Source organism: Canis lupus, chromosome 7 (genome assembly GCF_011100685.1).
Source record: "Canis lupus familiaris isolate Mischka breed German Shepherd chromosome 7, alternate assembly UU_Cfam_GSD_1.0, whole genome shotgun sequence".
NCBI classification, from domain to species: Eukaryota; Metazoa; Chordata; class Mammalia; order Carnivora; family Canidae; genus Canis; species Canis lupus.
The window spans coordinates 35,696,569-35,714,369 of record NC_049228.1 but is presented as its reverse complement, the minus strand read 5'-3'; the positions used below and the strand labels follow the sequence as shown (position 1 = coordinate 35,714,369).

General features: G+C 48.0%; 3 long non-coding RNA genes across 4 annotated transcripts in view; 2 read left to right on the top strand and 1 right to left on the bottom strand.

The window, feature by feature from the left end:
• The window catches only part of LOC111096704, a 54,932-nt gene extending 46,163 nt beyond the window's left edge, over positions 1–8,769 (top strand). For both annotated transcript variants that reach the window (XR_005362237.1, XR_005362238.1), the window contains exon 8: positions 7,902–8,769. This is a non-coding gene — a long non-coding RNA (uncharacterized LOC111096704). The remainder of the gene's footprint in view (positions 1–7,901) is intronic.
• Positions 719–9,686, bottom strand: LOC119872543. The gene is made up of 3 exons (XR_005362240.1): positions 9,472–9,686; positions 7,878–8,037; positions 719–1,497 (listed from the first exon to the last, which is right to left on the bottom strand). It is a non-coding gene; the product is annotated as an uncharacterized LOC119872543 (long non-coding RNA).
• A 974-nt stretch (positions 9,687–10,660) lies between these two features.
• Positions 10,661–16,894, top strand: LOC111096703. Its single transcript, XR_005361666.1, has 2 exons — positions 10,661–12,343; positions 16,348–16,894. It is a non-coding gene; the product is annotated as an uncharacterized LOC111096703 (long non-coding RNA).
• The last annotated feature ends 907 nt before the right edge of the window (positions 16,895–17,801 follow it).

Genomic DNA, 17,801 nt, shown 5'->3' with positions numbered 1-17,801 from the left:
AAAGTGTTAAGTATTCCACTATGAAGAATTTAGGAATCTATTTGTGTTACATTCCAAAAATAAAACAGCGCGACCCGAGAAATTGTAGTGTTTCTGCCTCAGAGACACCGGATGAGCAGTTCACACGTAATACACTCTGCCATAGAGATTTTCTCTGTTCTTACAATTGCTTTTGTAGGATGGGAGAGCTAAAAATAGAGCTGAAGATTACATTGATCACCTAAAATACACATAATTTGGAAGGTGTACTGGGTTCAGTGATTTCAGGGGCTGGCAATTTTCTGCGGGATGCTGGGTGCTTAGATACACCCCTTGTCCCCCAGATTTTCAGGTTCCAATGCTGCTGAGAACTTTGTGCTGCCAGACCTTTTAATTCACATTATCTGGGTAATTGAAGTGGTGTATATATGTCATTCCAAGGGAGGGAGCAGTTCTCATTCATAGAAGCTAACTTTGGATTTGAGAAATCTAAATTCCTATTTGATTTTCTAGTGAATTACTCTATGACCTTGAGAAATTTGCTACACATGTCTGTTGAAAAATCTTTGTCATAGCCAACAGAATGAGTATTTCTTGCTGGAAAGTTTTGTTTTTTTTTAAGATTTTATTTATTTATTTTGAGGCAGAGACAGAGAGGAGAGAGTATGGGGGGAAGGGCAGAGGGAGAGGGAGAAGCAGACTCCCTGCTGAATGTGGAGCCTCATGTGGGGCTCGATCCCAGGACTCTGAGATTACGGCCTGAGCCGAAGGCAGATGCTTAACCAACTGAGCCACCCAGGGGCCCTGGAAAGGGCTTTGAATACATCGAAGGGATAGATACCTCCACATTTGTATATATTTAAAGCTGGGTCTGATGGTGCCCTCACCCTGGAATCGACATGACTTTCAGGTCCTGCACCCATATATATCTAACCAGAAACCATCTGGATTTCAGTTCTGGGGAGAGACAATTTGAGTGATGGAGTTTGGGTCATAGCTTGTGGCAGAGGAGGAGCAGGGTCATTTTACACGAGGTCTGGAAGCTGGGGCAAGTCTCAAATGAGGAAGAGTCAGAGGGGCAAGCACTCCTCTCCATCTCCCCGGGCCTCGCCTGGACATCTGTTGCCTGAACACATGGTTGGGGCTTTCTTAAATAAAATTGTGCCAAAATAAATGCATCCCTAGGCCCATTCTTCCAACAGTCGAGACCAGGATGCGTTGCTTATGCTAGCCCCTAGGGCTCAGCCTGTCCTTGGCATCCCCTGGACTTTTCTGCCCAGCTGCTGAGGGGCTTCTGAAAGCTGCATGCCAGTGAACTTGCAATTCTCCACTTGACATTGGCAGCAGAGGCTTTGGCACCAAGGACAAAGGAACAGCACCTAGGGAGTTGTGTGGCTTATAATTAGTGTCCAGTTTGCTGCGTCGTAATCACAGCTCTCTCTCCGAGCCTCTGTCCTGGGCAGGGAGAAAGCTTGGTTGTCCCCATCTTGTTAGTTCATGTATTTTCCCCCTAAGAAACTGAGACACAAAGAGAAAGTAACTTGACTTTATGGCAATCGTTTTTGATTTTGTGACCTAGAAAGGCTAAGTAGAGTGAGAACGTCATCCCCTGGGTTACTGATAGGCTGGCATGGCCTCCACTGCCCGTGGCCCTTCTGTGGTGAAGACATGGGGTACACCCCCCTCCTCTGAGATTTCGCCTCTTAGGGTTTCCTCTGGCCCTTGGGGATTTCCACCTTTCAAACTAGGTGATAATCTAGGTCGGTTTCCCAGGCAAATCTCCCCTGCTCCTGGAAAGGGCTCATGGTTGAGGTCGGTGGTTTCAAGTTGTCTATTTCCCCCATCACACTGCTCCAGAGACCACAGCCACAAACTCTCTTTACGCTAGCCTTTCCGGAGGTTTTTCTTTGAAAATGTCCAAATAATTTTGCCAGACTTTCTTCATCTACCTCCCTCTTTTCTTCCTGGGCTAGCTAGCTATTTATTTATTTATTTATTTATTTATTTATTTATTTATTTATTTATTTATGTATTTATTCCTTCCTTCCTTCCTTCCTTCCTTCCTTCCTTCCTTCCTGGATATTTTGTTTCATTTATTTATTTTTAAAGATTTTGTTTATTTATTCATGAGAGATACAGAGAGAGAGGAGGGACATAGGCAGAGGGAGAAGCAGGCTCCCCATGGGGAGCTTGATGTGGGACTCGATCCCAGGGCCCCAGGATCATGCCCTGAGCCAAAGGCAGAAGCTCAACTGTTGAGCCATCCAGGTGTCCCTTCCTGGATATTTTAAAGTAACCCCCAGTTTCGAACTTAAATTCTTCAGTATTCAGAATAAAACATTTTTATTGGAAAATTATGTCACTATAACACCTGATAACATTAACAAGAATTCTTTAGCACATATAGACTCATATAGACTACAAAGTCCATATTCAAATCTCCCCTCTTACAGTTGATTTATTTAAATTGTAACCTTACAAGTTCCATTCATTGTGTTTGGTTGCTTCAGCCTCAAAGTTTTGAGTGGAGACCTCAGGGCAGAGGGTAGAGGAATGTGGCTGTGTCAGTGTCCCAGATCTCTTCTCTCTGAATTTAACCTTTCCTGTAGAAATTCTCTCTGGAATCCCTTGGTCATTGCCTTGCCTGGATATATGTTGTTCATCATTCCCATCTAAAACCCTGTCCTAATAACTATTAAAAAAAATCCCACCTTTATCTTCGTTATAGAAAATAGATTGGCATCATCTAAAGGAACATTAGAAAGACAGCCAAAACACTGAAATTAATAAGCCACAGAAAGAACTCAAAGTATACAAAATTATGTTTACAGACTGTAGGTCACTGACCCCGCAATAGCTATTGTGAATAACAAGCAAACAGAGCTGGTTCCTTTGCACACCCTGGTTTAAGACAACTGTATTCTAGTCTCAGAAACCTGTTCAGCTTTGTTTTGGGCTCTTTCTCCCAGCTCCCTATGTCCATGAGGCCAGGGCCTTCTATTTCTTGACACAAGGCAACATCTAACTGTATCTTGGCCTTCTCCAAGAACAATGTAAAAGCTTCTCCTCTCACAGAAGTCATACGTTTTTCTCTGGCTCAAATCTTCCAGCAGCCCTCCATCCTGTCCTGGTAGTTCCTGGTTTTCCATCTGGGAGGGCAGCTCAAATTCCTAATCAATTCATAAGTCAGGAGTTAGATTTGCAGGTTTTCCTGCCTTGGCTTATTGTCTCTGCTTAACTGTAGTGCCTTCAACAGCAGTTTACATTTTGGCGTCCTTATCTGTGACATGGAATGCTGTTTCTATCTGCCTCAGGGGCTGTTGTGCTGCTGAAATGACATCATGCATGTTATGCCATGTAATGGTCAGAGCCGCTGAATGGTAGCGATGACGATGGTGATGATGATGATGGCAGTGATGGTGATGGTGGTGGTGATGATATTGATGATGATAATGATGGTGATAATGGTGATAGTGATGATGCTGATTCAGTAGTATTCCTCCTCCTTCCTCACTTACCTACCCACCATCTCTGATTCCACAGGGAAGTTGCAAATGTTTACATTATAATAATAGAAATGTACTTCATGGGGTGCCTGGGTGGCCCAGTTGGCTAAGTGTTTGACTCTTGATTTTGGCTCAGGTCTTGATCTCAGGGTTGTGAGTTCAAACCCTACATTGGGCTCCATGCTGGGCATGGAGTCTACTTAAAAAAAAAAAGAAATATACTTTTCAGGTGGAAATACCTATTTTTAAGGAAAATATCAAGCTGATTGAGGTAGATTAGATTCTGAAGTTAGTTGTCACCAGGAGTCAATATATTAGTAGAAAAGTCCTTTGCCATGAACAGGGCAGACAGTAGAAAAGTCCTTTGCCATGAACAGGACAAAAAATTTTGTTTTTTTTTTTTTTCTTCTTCTTTGAAGGAGAAGAAAAGAGACGTAGAATGGAGTAGAAGAGAGTAGCCTGGTTGAGAAGAACCAGGAAGAGTAAGAAGGTCGGGTTGAGTCAGGGAAGTCCACTGAGATTCCTCAGAGGTGGATGCCCTGAGCAGCATGATACGGTTCTTAGGAAGTCATTTGTATTTTTACACTGTGAGCCCTTTGTCCATCTCCCATTCTGAGATTTCCATGAAAATTTACGAATTTCAGAATGTTTCATGCTTCAAGTGATAAGGGGTTCTGTGAAAGGCAGAGAAAGGGGTACAGATACAGAGAGAGAAACTGGAGAAAAAGAATTTGCAGAAATCTTGGAGGAGGGGGATGCTTTGGATTTCCACAGGCCATGGTTTTGGGGGTCTTCTAAGGGGAGGCCCTGTCTGACTTGAAGGTTGCTCTAACATTTCAGTAGCCTTGACATACTGAGGATAAGATCCACCCACACACAGTAAAGGGGAGAGAATCTAGTTCCCTTGTAGTCACTATAATAGCACACAAACATTCAAGGGTGTAATTATCCGATGTCCTTGGATACAGAATTTGCTTTCCTTTTATGGGAACCAGGCTTTTCCTAGGGATGCATTTATTCCATCAAATTTTATCTCAAAATATCTGGGGAAAACATCTGGTTCTTATGATAAAGAACGATTTCAAAATGGTCATCTTGTCAAGCCCATATACTAGAACGAGGGCCATATCCATAAAGAATAGAGGCAAAATCTGTTCTGTTTTGTCCAAATTCTACTCTCCAGGGACGCCTGGTGGCTCAGCCAGTTAAGCAACTGCCTTCAGCTCAGGTCATGACCCCAGGATCCTGGGATGGAGCCCCGAGTCGGGCTCCCTATCTCTCTCCTCCCCCATTGTGTATTCTTTCTCTCTCTCAAATAAATAAAATCTTTAAAAAACATCCATATTCCTCCTCTGGCCTAGTTATCCGGGTAATGGCAGGTGCTGCCCCCGGTGATCTCATTCTCCCACTTCATGTGTCTGCTTACTAACGTGTCACCTTTCATATATAGGGATGATGTCACTGGCTTAGCCTTGATGGAACTGAGGGCCACTACCTTAATCTTCCCACCCTAGGGCTTGGCTGGTGCTGCTCCCCCTGTTCCTGGCTGCATGGTCAGCAGGTGTGTGAGGTGGGGGCCTGGCGGTAGATCATGAGGAAGATGTCTCATGGGCTGGGGCCTCTTGGCACTGTGCTCGCTCCTACAGAGCTACCTGACCTTTCACTTGTCCATACCTCAGAAAAACCAAAGCCATCTGTTTTCTCCTATCTTGCATCTCTGCATCCCAAATTTTCCTGGGAACGTTTCCAGGAGTTTGAGTTCACAGAGCTTGTCATTAACTCTGGGGCTTCAGAAACAAAGGCCCTGCTGGGACTCGTGTTAGGAGAACCATTTGTGCTGGGGAGTGTTTGGGGCAGGAGATGCAAACTGGCCAAAACAGAGAAGATTTCAGGGCAGGAGTGCTACTGTTTATTGAGCACTGGCTTTGTGATGGGCACTGTCTAAGGCCCTACATGCCTGTCCCGTTGCTTGTCACTGTGACAACCATTCCTACAACAGGTAGGAATAGTACTCCTATGCTCTCATGGGACCTGAACATGAGGCAGAGAGACAGGTCTGTAACATATTCAGGGCCATTTAGCTAGTTTTGTCAAGTCTGTATGACCCCAAACCTTATGCTCTTAATTATGCTATCCCTTTTTTTCTGGATTTGGGGGTACCAAATCTTCTATCACATCCTTAAAATCCTGGGGGAAGAAAGGGAGTTCCCACACCCCATTATTTTAAAATGTGAGTTTTTTTAAAAAAAGATTTTATTCATTTATTCATGAGACACAGAGAGAGGCAGAAACACAGGTAGAGGGAGAAGCAGGCTCCCTGCAGGGAGCCCGATGTGGGACTCGATCCCAGGATCATGCCCTGAGCCAAAGGCAGACGCTCGACCACTGAGCTACCTAGGTGCCCAATAATGTGCTCTTCTTAACTTTGGGGACTCCAGGTCTGTCTTTCTATTCTGGGTACTTGGGTTGGGACAAGCTGGCATGATAAGCTGCTCCTGCTTGGGGTTGGAGAACATGGAGAGTGCTCCAGCCTCTGGCCAGTTTTGAAGATCTCCTGAGGGACCTGGAGGAGATCTGCCCCCAGGGTGTCTTTATGAAGTGGGCCCTTGGACTCTCCCCAGGACCCTGGTGGGGACCAAATTAAAATACAAATGACCAGTTAAATGATTTATAGTATTAGTATACCAATGCAATATTTGGGATATACTTATAATAAAAAATTGTTGCTTTACCCGGAATTCAGATTCAACTGGGTGACCTGTATTTTATCTGGCAACCCTAGACCTGGAGTCACCTAGCATCAGCCCAAGCAGCTGGTGACAGGTGTCCGAAAACTCCAATCTCCAAGCCAGGCCCGAGGCTATGTCTGAGGCTGCCCAGACCTTCCCTGAGGACTCACAGGCCTGGTCAGGGTTGAACAGAGAGCGTCCACACAGGGAACCTTTGCATGGCGGAGCCTGAGCACTGCAGAGCCAAGGAAGTGCCTCCTGGTGTTGTGAGAATGGAGGGGTTTAAGGGAAAATAGAACAGGAGGCAAAGCCAGCGAGCCAGTGATTTCGTTTGCTAGCACTGCTGTACTAAAATGCGACACCGTGGGGCTTAGACATCAGAAATTTATTTTCTCTCAGTTCTGCAGTCTGCGAGTCCAGGATCAACGAGTTGGCATATTTGGTTTCTTCTGAGACCTTTCTTCTTGGCTTGTAGATTGGCCACCTTGCCCTGTGTCTTCACATGACCGTCCCTCTGTGTTGGTGTCCTATTCTTCTGATAGGAACATCCATCATATTGGACTAGGGTCACCCTCATGACTTCATTTTAACTTAATTACCTCCTTGGGTCCTATCTTCACATTCTGAGGTTCTAGGGGTTAGGACTTCAACATATGACTTTTCAGGGGACATGATTTAGTCCGTAACAGCCAGAAAAAGATTGGGGAAGCACGTGGTTTGTGCAGGCAGATGGCTCTGTCATGGTGCCCTGGGGACCTTGTATGCATCCTCATAGGCCACATAAGCCAGGCTTGAGTTACAGCCGAATCTACGTCTCTCTCTTTTTCAGATTTTATTCATTTATTTGAGAGAGAGACAGAGAGAGAGAAAGAGAGAGAGAGAGGAAGAGGGGGAGGACGAGGGAGAAGCAGACTCCTCTCTGAGCTGGGAGCCCCGGGCTCAAACCCGAGTCTCCAGGATCATGACCTGAGCTGATAGCAGATGCTTAACTGAATGAGCCACCAGGTGCCCCACGAATCGGAGTCTTGACAACACTCAGTAATAGTCCCAGAACGAGAGGCAGGGGAGGCTTGGGAGGAGCTGCCGGAGCACTTCTCACTTGCCTCTTAGCTGCCCAGGAGGCTGTTTTAAGACATTTCCACAAGGCCTCCTAGCTTCTGATGATGGTGAGGTGGGGGGGTGGGTGGTAGGGGGGTGTCTGCCCTGCCCTCCCCCCCACTTAGGGCAGAGATGCTCCCTGGAAACTAGCCGGGGCAGGGCATTAGCTCCTCAGCAACAGTGTCCCACCACTGGTGTTGAAGTCCCCAGGCCCCTGTAGTTGCAGGGTTGCCCTGAGCTCGGGCGTCTGCAGGGAGCTGGCATCTTTGACTCCTCTTCCTTTCACTGTCCATGTAAATGATCCGTCTGATTTGGGGCTGGTTTCTTTTTTTTTTTTTTTAATTTTTATTTATTTATGATAGTCACAGAGAGAGAGAGAGAGAGACAGAGAGGCAGAGACACAGGCAGAGGGAGAAGCAGGCTCCATGCACCGGGAGCCCGACGTGGGATTTGATCCCGGGTCTCCAGGATCGCGCCCTGGGCCAAAGGCAGGCGCTAAACCGCTGCGCCACCCAGGGATCCCTGGGGCTGGTTTCTTTAGTGGAATCTGTCTGCCAGGATTTACCTTGTGCTTGACTTTCTGGCACAGGAAGCAGGAAGCACACACAGCCCGGAATACGAGGAGGAGGCCCCCACGGACAACTGGAGAAGGAGCAAAGCAACCAAGTGGTTCTTGAAGGGGAATGGCTTATGCCATGAGGACCAAAAGGCTTCTGCCCAGATGACTGCGAATTTATAAAAGTGGTTAGAAATAAGGACTGGACAACTGGGGGTTTTTTCCTCCTGTTTTCTGTACCCAGAATCTACACAAACATCAAACCTATTGGCTCTGGACATTTTAGACGACGGGAGTACTAGAAGAACGACACTGTACTACTAAGGTGAGCAGCTGAACGCTCAACAGCAGTATGGTCATTTCATATCCAGGGGTTCAAAGAATCTGGGGTTCAATCATTTTCCTTAACTGATAAGCCATGTTATCCCAGATCAATGATTTTTACCTCTTAGGCTTTACTTTTCTCAGCACAATGGGAACATTCACTTGGGAAACACTCCACTTGAGTTGTCCTTAGGATTGCATAATAATAATTTATTTGTGTGCACTTACTATATGCCCAGTGTATACTAAATGCTTTATATACATATTACCTCATTTAATTCACACAACCCCCTCTCAGAAGTAGGACTGCTATTACCTCAGTTTTACAGATGGGTAAGGTGAGGCACTGAGAGGTTAAGTAACATGCCCAAAGTTAAAGCTGGTCAATGTTGGAGCCTGAATTCGAACTCAGGCAGACTTATTCCAGAGCTTGTTCATTTCTTAGTGGGCTACCAAAAAACTGAACAACGATGACAAAAAGAGCAGACCCCCAACCCCCCAAAACCCAAACCAACAACCAAAAACAAAAAACAAATCCTGGAATATCACTCAGCCATTAGAAACGACAAATACCCACCATTTGCTTCGATGTGGTTGGAACTGGAGGGTATTATGCTGAGTGAAGTAAGTCAATCGGAGAAGGACAAACATTATATGGTCTCATTCATTTGGGGAATATAAAAATTAGTGAAAGGGAATAAAGGGGAAAGGAGAGAAAATGAGTGAAAATATCAGTGAGGGTGACAAAACATGAGAGACTCCTAACTTTGGGAAATGAACAAGGGGTAGTGGAAGGGGAAGTGGGGGTTGGGGGTTGGGGGTGGGTTTGGGGTGACTGGGTGACCGGCACTGAGGGGGACACTTGACGGATGAACACTGGGTGTTATGCTATATGTTGGCAAATTGAACTCCAATAAAAAAAATTAAAAAATAAATAAAAATAAATAAAAAACAAACAAAAACAAATCCTTTAGAAGAAAAGGAGAAAGAATATACAGACTGTTGAGTGGAGTGCTTAGTACATAACAAGCACAAGAGGAGCTAGCTATTGTTATTTTGATGTCTCCTCACTTGAATTCGAGAAGTTGACTTGTGCAAAAAATTGCATAAGGAGGCAGGAAAAAGATGGTTTCTTTGCTGTATTGGTGCTTTTCGATTTTTCCACAAAGAATCTTAGGTTTGCAATCAGAAAAAAATATTGAAAAAAAAAAAATCAACCGTCACCCCCCCTCCCACCCACCCCATCCCCCGCCCAAGGAAGAGATGAGAGAAAGACTACCAGGTTTGGGGATCTTTCCTGAGACACTGGTTCCCCGCCTTTGTGGAAAATCAGAGAAGCCCTGAAACCAGCGTCCCCGAAACGACAAGCCTGCAGGCAACACTGGCCTGGGCCCGGCAGCCAAGTTGGGATCCAGTGGGGGAGCCGAGGGGGCCGTTCGAGCCCCGGGCACGCCTGGATCCCGCCCTCGGTGTCGGTGTCGAGGCCAGGCAGGGGTCACGCGGCCCATCCCCCCCATCCTCCCCCCCAACCCCCGGCGGCCCGTGCGGGGCATTGTGGGCCCGCGTTCGCGTTTCCCGGGCGACCCGGGCGCGCACCGAGGAGCCCTCGGCCCGGAGGAGCGTGCGGGCAGCGCGGGCATGGCGGAGGCGCGGAGGCCCCGGGGCGGCGGCGGCGGAGGCGGAGGCGGAGGCGGCGGCGGGGGCGGCGCGGGCTGCTGGTGCTGGCGGCGGCTGTGGGCGCGCGGCGCGGGCCGCGGAGGGCGCCGCAGGAAGGCCCCCGAGCGCGGCGGGTGGGCGCCCCGGCGCCTGCAGGGGCTGCTGCGGAGGCTGGCGGCGTGGCGGCGGCGGGGGGCGCGGCCCGAGCGGCTGGAGCAGATCCCGCTGCTGGTGCTGCCGCGCGCGCCCCGCACCCGCTAGGCCGGCGCGCACCGCCTCGCTTCGCTTCCTGTTCGACGGGGCGAGAAAGGAAAATAAACCCCCCGCCGTGGGAACGAGCGAGACAGCGCGGGCTCGTTGGGGCCAGGCGCCCGAGCAGGGGGGCCCGCGCCGGGGCTGGGGGTGCGGGGGTGCTGGGGTGCTCGGGACGGAGAGGCTCCGTGCCCCCGCTGGCTGCTGCGCAGGGCCTCGGGCCTCGGGAGCCGGGGAGGCGCTGGCGGGGGCTCCCACCCCCCGGAGCCTCGCCCCGTCCAGGGGCCGTGCACCTGCTGGGGCCCGGCACCCTCCAGGGGCCCCGAATTCCTCTGGGGTCGCCGCACCCTCCTGGAGCACTGCACCCTCCAGAGGCCCTGAATTCCCCTGGGGTCCCTGCACCCTCCTGGGGCCCTGAATTCCCCGCCGCACCCGCTGGGGCCCTGCACCCTCCTGGGGCCTCGCACCCCCTGGGGCCCTGCACCCTCCAGAGGCCCCGAATTCCCCTGGGGTCCCCGCACCCTCCAGAGGCCCCGAATTCCTCTGGGGTCCCTGCACCCTCCTGGGGCCTCGCAGCCCCTGGGGCCCTGCACCCTCCAGAGGCCCCGAATTCCCCTGGGGTCCCCGCACCCTCCAGAGGCCCCGAATTCCTCTGGGTTCCCCACACCCTCCTGGAGCACTGCACCCTCCTGGGGCCTCGCACCCCCTGGGGCCCTGCACCCTCCAGAGGCCCCGAATTCCTCTGGGGCCCTGCACCCTCCAGAGGCCCTGAATTCCTCTGGGGTTCCCGCACCCTCCTGGAGCACTGCACCCTCCTGGGGCCTCGCACCCCCTGCAGCTCTCTCCAGGGGCCCCAAACTCCTCTGTGGCCCCTGCATCTTCCTGCTGCACTGGGCCCCCCTGGGGCCCCGCACCCTCCTGGAACATCGCACTCCCTTGGGGCCCTGAACTCCTCTGGGCCCCTGTACCTTCCTGAAGCCCTGCACCCCCCTGCTGCTCCTTCGGGCCCTAGACAGCCCCGGGAAGGGGTGAGTGGGGCAGTGGTCAGCAGTTTGTGCCTTGCTCTGGGAGGATTAAAAATAAGTTTTTTTTTAAGATTTTATTTATTCATGAGAGACACAGGGAGAGAGAGAGAGAGAGAGAGAAAGAGAGAGAGGCAGAGACACCGGCAGAGGGAGAAGCAGGCTCCATGCAGGGAGCCTGACACGGGACTCGATCCCAGGTCTCCAGGATCACACCCTGGGCCGAAGTCAGCGCTAAACCGTGAGCCACCTGGGCTGCCCTATAAATTTGCTTTTTTAAGCGGGTTGTTGAGCTCTTCACCCCACATCAAAGTGCTCGAACTCTAATTTTTTGTTTACAGGCATTTGTGAGCCCTTGTAAACCAACGTGAGATTTTGTTTACAGGCATTTGTGAGCCCTTGTAAACCAATGTGAGACCCAAGCTTGGGGTTTGCCTGCAGGGAGTTTGAAAACTAGTGTTGAAGATGAAAGAGCACAGGGAGAGGAATCTGGGGGACTCCTGGGTGGGTCTTTGATTTCTTCCTTTTCCTCATCAATAAAAGCCAGCTAATGATACTCTTCCCCCGTAGGCTTGTGAGGATGAAAGTAAATTATTAGAAGTGAAAGTGCTCCAAGCACTTTCTGAACAGAAAGAGCATACGCAGTCAGGGTACTTATTAAACTGTTACCCTGGTGTCTCCTGGGGCTATTCCCAGATCACGCTCCACCCTCCTGCTCTCCCTGCCCCCCTACCCGGGCCCAAACTGCAAGCCAGAAACGCCCAGCAGTGGGCCTAGAAGCTGCTGAGGTGTCTGGGGAGCTCCTGATGCCTCCCGGGGGCCTCCGGTGTCCTTGACCTCGAAAGCCAGTCCCTGGGGAGGGAGTGCGAGGATCACCACACCCTGTCCAGTGCACCTCAGTGAGAGGGGTGGGCAGCATCGAAAAACGCAGAAAAAACAAGGCGTGGGCCAGAAAGCTGGGGACAGGACTGTCACTGGGGGGCGATGCATTTTGATCTTTCACTAACTTCCTCATTGTCCCACTGTGAGGGCGGGCGGTGAGGGGGTGTGCGGGTTCCCCAGGAGAGCCGTCCAGCTGCGTAGCCAGCCCCGTGCCTGTGAGGAGACCGGCCCCACTGGCCTGTGTGTAGCTGCTGAGACCAGGGATCCCGAGACGCCTGAATGAAAAGCTGTTCCGTGGGAAGCAGCCAGTGAAATCTTCCTGGCTTGGAGAGGTTTAAGGTGAGAAGACTGAAAACGGAGAAACCCTTCGGAGGTAACCGAATCCCTGAATCCTCAGGCCGCAGATCGGGGGTGCTGCTGCGGAACACCCGGCGGTTCAGCTATGTCATGTTTCCCCGGTTGATTTCTTTCAGAAAAGTAGATGCCAAGCGAGTGCAGTTAGTTCTCTCGGACCGTAATTTGGATGTGGGTTTGCCTTTTTGGTTTGGCTGATGGTCCCCTGCCTGCACCAGGAGGAGGCCTCAGCTCTCTGCATAGGTCGCTGTGCTTCCTCTTCCTTCACGAGGCTAGGGGATGGGCCGGCTCTCTAGGCCTTCATCTCCAGGCCTTCATCCCCACTGATGCACACGCGTCAGCTCTGTGTACAAGCACGGATGTAAGGGAAGTGTTTCACTTAGAGGGTCACCGTGGTGGCATCCTGTGTCTTCCCAGTTGCACTCCTACATACCCGCCCGAAGCCTTATGTTTTTGGGAGTGCTGCTGGGCCTGCGATGGGAGCCTCTGGGCCCAATCCTTGGCTATGATGGATCCCTCCCCGGCCAAGAGAGGGGCGGCCTTTATCAGATTTGCTGGGCTGTGGGTATCTCCTGTCAATGGCCTTTGGGGACACATGCTGCTTCAGGGGGTTGGCATGGAGAACCTGCTGGTAGACACCGCATTAGACACCCCACCCTCACTGCTCAGGAACTTGACAGTATTTCCTGCTGACAATCTGTACTTCTCATCTTCTGGGGCTGGAGCCTTGTTCCTTCTCTTATATCCATCCTCCTTTGAGCAGGAAGCCAACAAAAAGAAATGCAGTTTTTCATAGTCAGCCCTTTGGGTGGTTCTCTGGTGCAACCCCCACCCCCTCCTTGTGTCCCTGGAGAAGGGACATCAACCTCCTGATCCAGGCCACGCTGAGTTCTGGGTGGTGGCTGCCAGCAAAGAGGGTGGCTTGTTGTGGGACTGGGGTCCGAGGGGGATGATCCATGGTGTTTGGCTTTTGGGGTTCTTGGTGACTTGTTTTACCCTCTGAAACATAAGAGGAAGGGCACCGTATATTTGGGTCACCACTGATGAGCCCAAGAGGAGGAGCCTCAGCTCTTTAATAGGTCACTATGCTCTGAGTTCCAGAGGCTTCACTGCCATGATGTTCCAAGGAATATGTATATAGGCTAGGCATGCGCACCAAGGGAGAGCAGTCAGATTTAAGATGCTGCTGCCTTACCCCAGTCTGCTTTACACGGGTCCAGGTAGGTCTTCCTTTGTATTTATACAACAACCATGACATGACCTGAACCATTTATTTGCCATCTTAACTCATTTTAAGTGTACAGGTCAGTGGTATTAAGCACATTCACATTGTTGTGCAGCCCTCCTCACCATCCATTTCCAGAACACTTTTCATTTTGCAAAAGTGAAATTCTGTGCCCTTGAAACAATGACTTTCCATGTTCCCTCTCCCCCAAACCCTGGTGACACTGTTCTACTTTTTATCTCTGTGAATTTGACTACTCTATCATATAAATGGAATCATACACTATTTGTCCCTTCATGACTGGCTTATCTTTTTTATTAAGCGTTAATTCTAATTCTAGTCAGTTAACATAACAGTGTTGTATTAGTTTCAGGTACGCAATATAGTGATTCAACACTTTCATATATCACCTGGTACTCATCACAACAGTTGCACTCCTTCATCCCCATCACCTAGTTCACCCATTCCCCACCCAGCTCCTTCCCCTCTGATGACCCATCAGTGTGCTCTCTAGAGTTCAGAGTCTGTTTCTTGGTTTCTCTCTCTCTCTCTCTCTCTTTCTCTTTTCTACCTTAGCTTGTCAGTTTTATTTCTTAAATTCCGCATGAATGAGATCATACGGTATTTGTCTTCCTCTGGTTGGTTTATTTCTTTTAGCATAATACCCTCTAGCTCCATCCATGTCATTGCAAATGGCAAGATTTCATTCTCTTTTATGGCTGAATAATATTTCATTATCTATCTATCTATCTATCTATCTATCTATCTATCTATCTATCTATCTATCTATCCTCTATCACATCTTTATCCATTCATCAATCGATGGACATTTGGGCAGCTTCTATACCTTGGCTATTGTAAACAATGCTGCTATAAACATTAGCGTGCATGTATCCCTTTGAATTCTTTGGGTAAATAACAAGTAGTGAAATTGCTGGATCGTAGAGTAGTTCTATTTTTGACTTTTTGAGGAACCTCCATATTGTTTTCCACAGTGGCTACACGGGGTTCATTCCCATCCACAGTGCATGAGGGTTTCTATCCACATCCTCGTCAACACCTGTTGTTTCTTGTGTTGATGATTTTAGCCATTCTAACAGGTGTGAGGCAAAATCTCATTGTAGTCTTGATTTGCATTTCTCTGATGGTAAGTGATGATGAACACCTTTTGAGGTGTCCATGGGCCATTTGTATATTTTCTTTGGAGAAATGTCCGTTCATGTCTTTTAATTGGATAAAAATAAGTTTTTTTTAAAATTTATTTATGATAGTCACAGAGAGAGAGAGAGAGAGAGAGAGGCAGAGAGACAGGCAGAGGGAGAAGCAGGCTCCATGCACCGGGAGCCTGACGTGGGATTCGATCCCGGGTCTCCAGGATCACGCCCTGGGCCAAAGGCAAGCGCCAAACAGCTGCGCCACCCAGGGATCCCTAAAAATAAGTTTTTAATTGGATTATTTGTTTTTTGAAGTTATAAGTTCTTCATATATTTTGATACTAACCCTTTATCAGATATATGTCACTTGCAAATCTCTTCTCCCATTCCATAGATTGCCTTTTAGTTTAGTTGATTACTTCCCTCGCTGTGCAAAAGCTTTTTTTCTTGATGTAGTCCGAATAGTTTATTTTTTCTTTTATTTCTCTTGCTCAGGAGATATACCTAGAAAAGTGTTGCTATGGCTGACGTCAGAGACATTACTATCTGTGCTCTCTTCTAGGATTTTATGGTTTCATGTCTCACATTTAGGTCTTTAATCCATTTTGAATTTATTCTTGTGCATGGTGTAACAAAGTGGTCCAATTTCATTCTGTTTGCATGTAGCTGGCTAATTTTCTCAGCACCGTTTGTTGAAAAGACTTCTTTTTCCCATTGGATGTTCTTTCCTGCTTTGTCAAAGACTAATTGTCCATATACTTGTGGGTTTATTTCTGGGTTTTCTTTTCCATAGATCTGTGTGTCTATTTTTGTGCCAGTACCATATTGTTTTGATCACTACAGCTTTGTAATATAACTCAAAGTCCAGAATTGTGATGTCTCTAGCTTTGCTTTTCTTGTTCAAGATTGCTTTGGCTATTCGAGGTCTTTTGTAGTTCTATATAAATTTTAGGATTGTTTGTTCTAGTTCTGTGAAAAAATGCTGTTGGTATTTTGAGAAGGATTGCATTAAGTATATAGATTACTTTGGGTAGTATAGGCATTTTCACAATATTTGTTCCAATCCATGGGCATGGGAATGTCTTTCCATTTCTTTGTGTCATCTTCAATTTCTTTCATCAATGTTTTATGGTTTTCAGAGTACAGATCTTTTACCTTTTTCATTAGGTTTATTACTAGATATCTTTTTTTAAAAGATTTTATTTATTCATGAGACACACACACACACACACACACAGAGGCAGAGACAGAAACAGGCTCCCCGCAAGGAATCTGATGTGGGACTCGATCCAGGATCCCAGGATCAGGGCCTGAGCCGAAGGCAGACGCCCAACCCGCTGAGCCATCCAGGCATCCCTATTCCTAGATATCTTATTATATTTGGTGCAATTGTAGATAGGATTGTTTTCTTAATTTTTCTTTCTGATGCTTCATTATTGTTGTATAAAAATGCAACAGATATCTATACATTGATTTTGTATCCTGTGACTTTATTGAATTTGTTGACCAGTTCCAACAGTTTTTTGGTGGAGTCTTTCAAGTTTTCTATAGTATCACACATCATCCGCAAATAGTGAAAGTTTTCCTTCCTTCTTACTGATTTGTTCTAGGAGACTTGAAACTGTCCGTGAACTCAGCTCCTGGCAGCTGAAAGCTGGAGCCTTTGGACAAAGCAGCCCTCCTGTGAGTCTCTGTCTGGAAAAGCTCAGGCTTGTCAGAAGAATTGGGCGTTTGTCCTAGCCAACACCTGAAGATAGGCCCTTAACCTCCCTTTCTCAGAACACATAATAAAACGGGATTCCAAGTGTGAATTGTTCTTCTGTCCCTTTGAGAGGCATATATACCTCCTAAAAATGATGTGTGTCTTTCTCAGGGACCTGAGAGCCATTCCTTGGAAATATAATCATGGGGCCAGTGGGGCTCTGTCTCCCAGACTGTGTGGGAGGATAGACTCCTAACTTCCATAATTGTCAGCTCGAAGACTCCACTGGCCAAATCACATTTACACTGACCAACCCTTTGTCATTTTTTTGCTTGAGGAAGTCATCCCATCCCCACCTGTCCCTTAAAAAGCCCAATCACTTTTGCACAAATGGGAATGGAGGTCAGCTCTTTTCCTGCTGTCAGTAGCTACCGAATAAAAGGTTTTAATCTTAATGTCTAAATGCTCTAAGGTCTGGCTTTATTTCTTTGACACTGGCATCAAGTAAGGGTCCAACCTAATTCTTTTGCATGTGGGGTATCCAGTTTCCCAACACTATTCATTGATTGAATCAATTTTTTTAAAGATTTTATTTATTTATTCATGAGAGACACACAGAGAGAGAGAGAGAGAGAGAGAGAGAGAGAGGCAGAGACATAGGCAGAGGGAGAAGCAGGCTCCATGCAGGGAGCCTGATGCGGGACTTGATCCTGGGTCTCCAGGATCACACCGTGGGCTGAAGGCAGGCGCTAAACCGCTGAGCCACCCGGGCTGTCCGATTGAATCATTTCTAAAGAACAGTGAGCTTGTCATTTAAAGCACTTTTGAGTAAACACTATTGTAAAGTGAGGAATCCTTTTTGAGGCAAATGCTTTCCCAATTTTTTAAAATGCACATCTTCATATACCAGATTTTATTTTATTTAATTTCTTTTTTTAAAGATTTTATTTATCCATGAGAGACACACACAGAGAGGCAGAGAAATAGACCGAGGGGGAAGCAGGCTCCCTGCGGGAAGCCCGATGCGGAACTTGATCCCAGGACCCCAGGATCACGACCTGAGCCAAAGGCAGACGCTCAACCACTGAGCCACCCAGGTGCCCCCAAATACTAGATTTTAAAGCAATGCTCTGTTTTTGCTTCAGGGCTCATAATTTGCAAGACGCTTTCCTGTGTAATGTCTCATTTGGTCCTTGGAAGAACTCTGAGAGGTCAGTAAGCAATGGGGGCTGGCACCTCCATCTGGAGCACAGGCTGAGTGGAGTTGCTTAACGGCCTTATTCTTTGATTGCAAGCAGATCTATGGACCCGGTGAAGTGATATCAAATCGGAAGCAGCAAGCAGGGATTTCATTTTAGAATC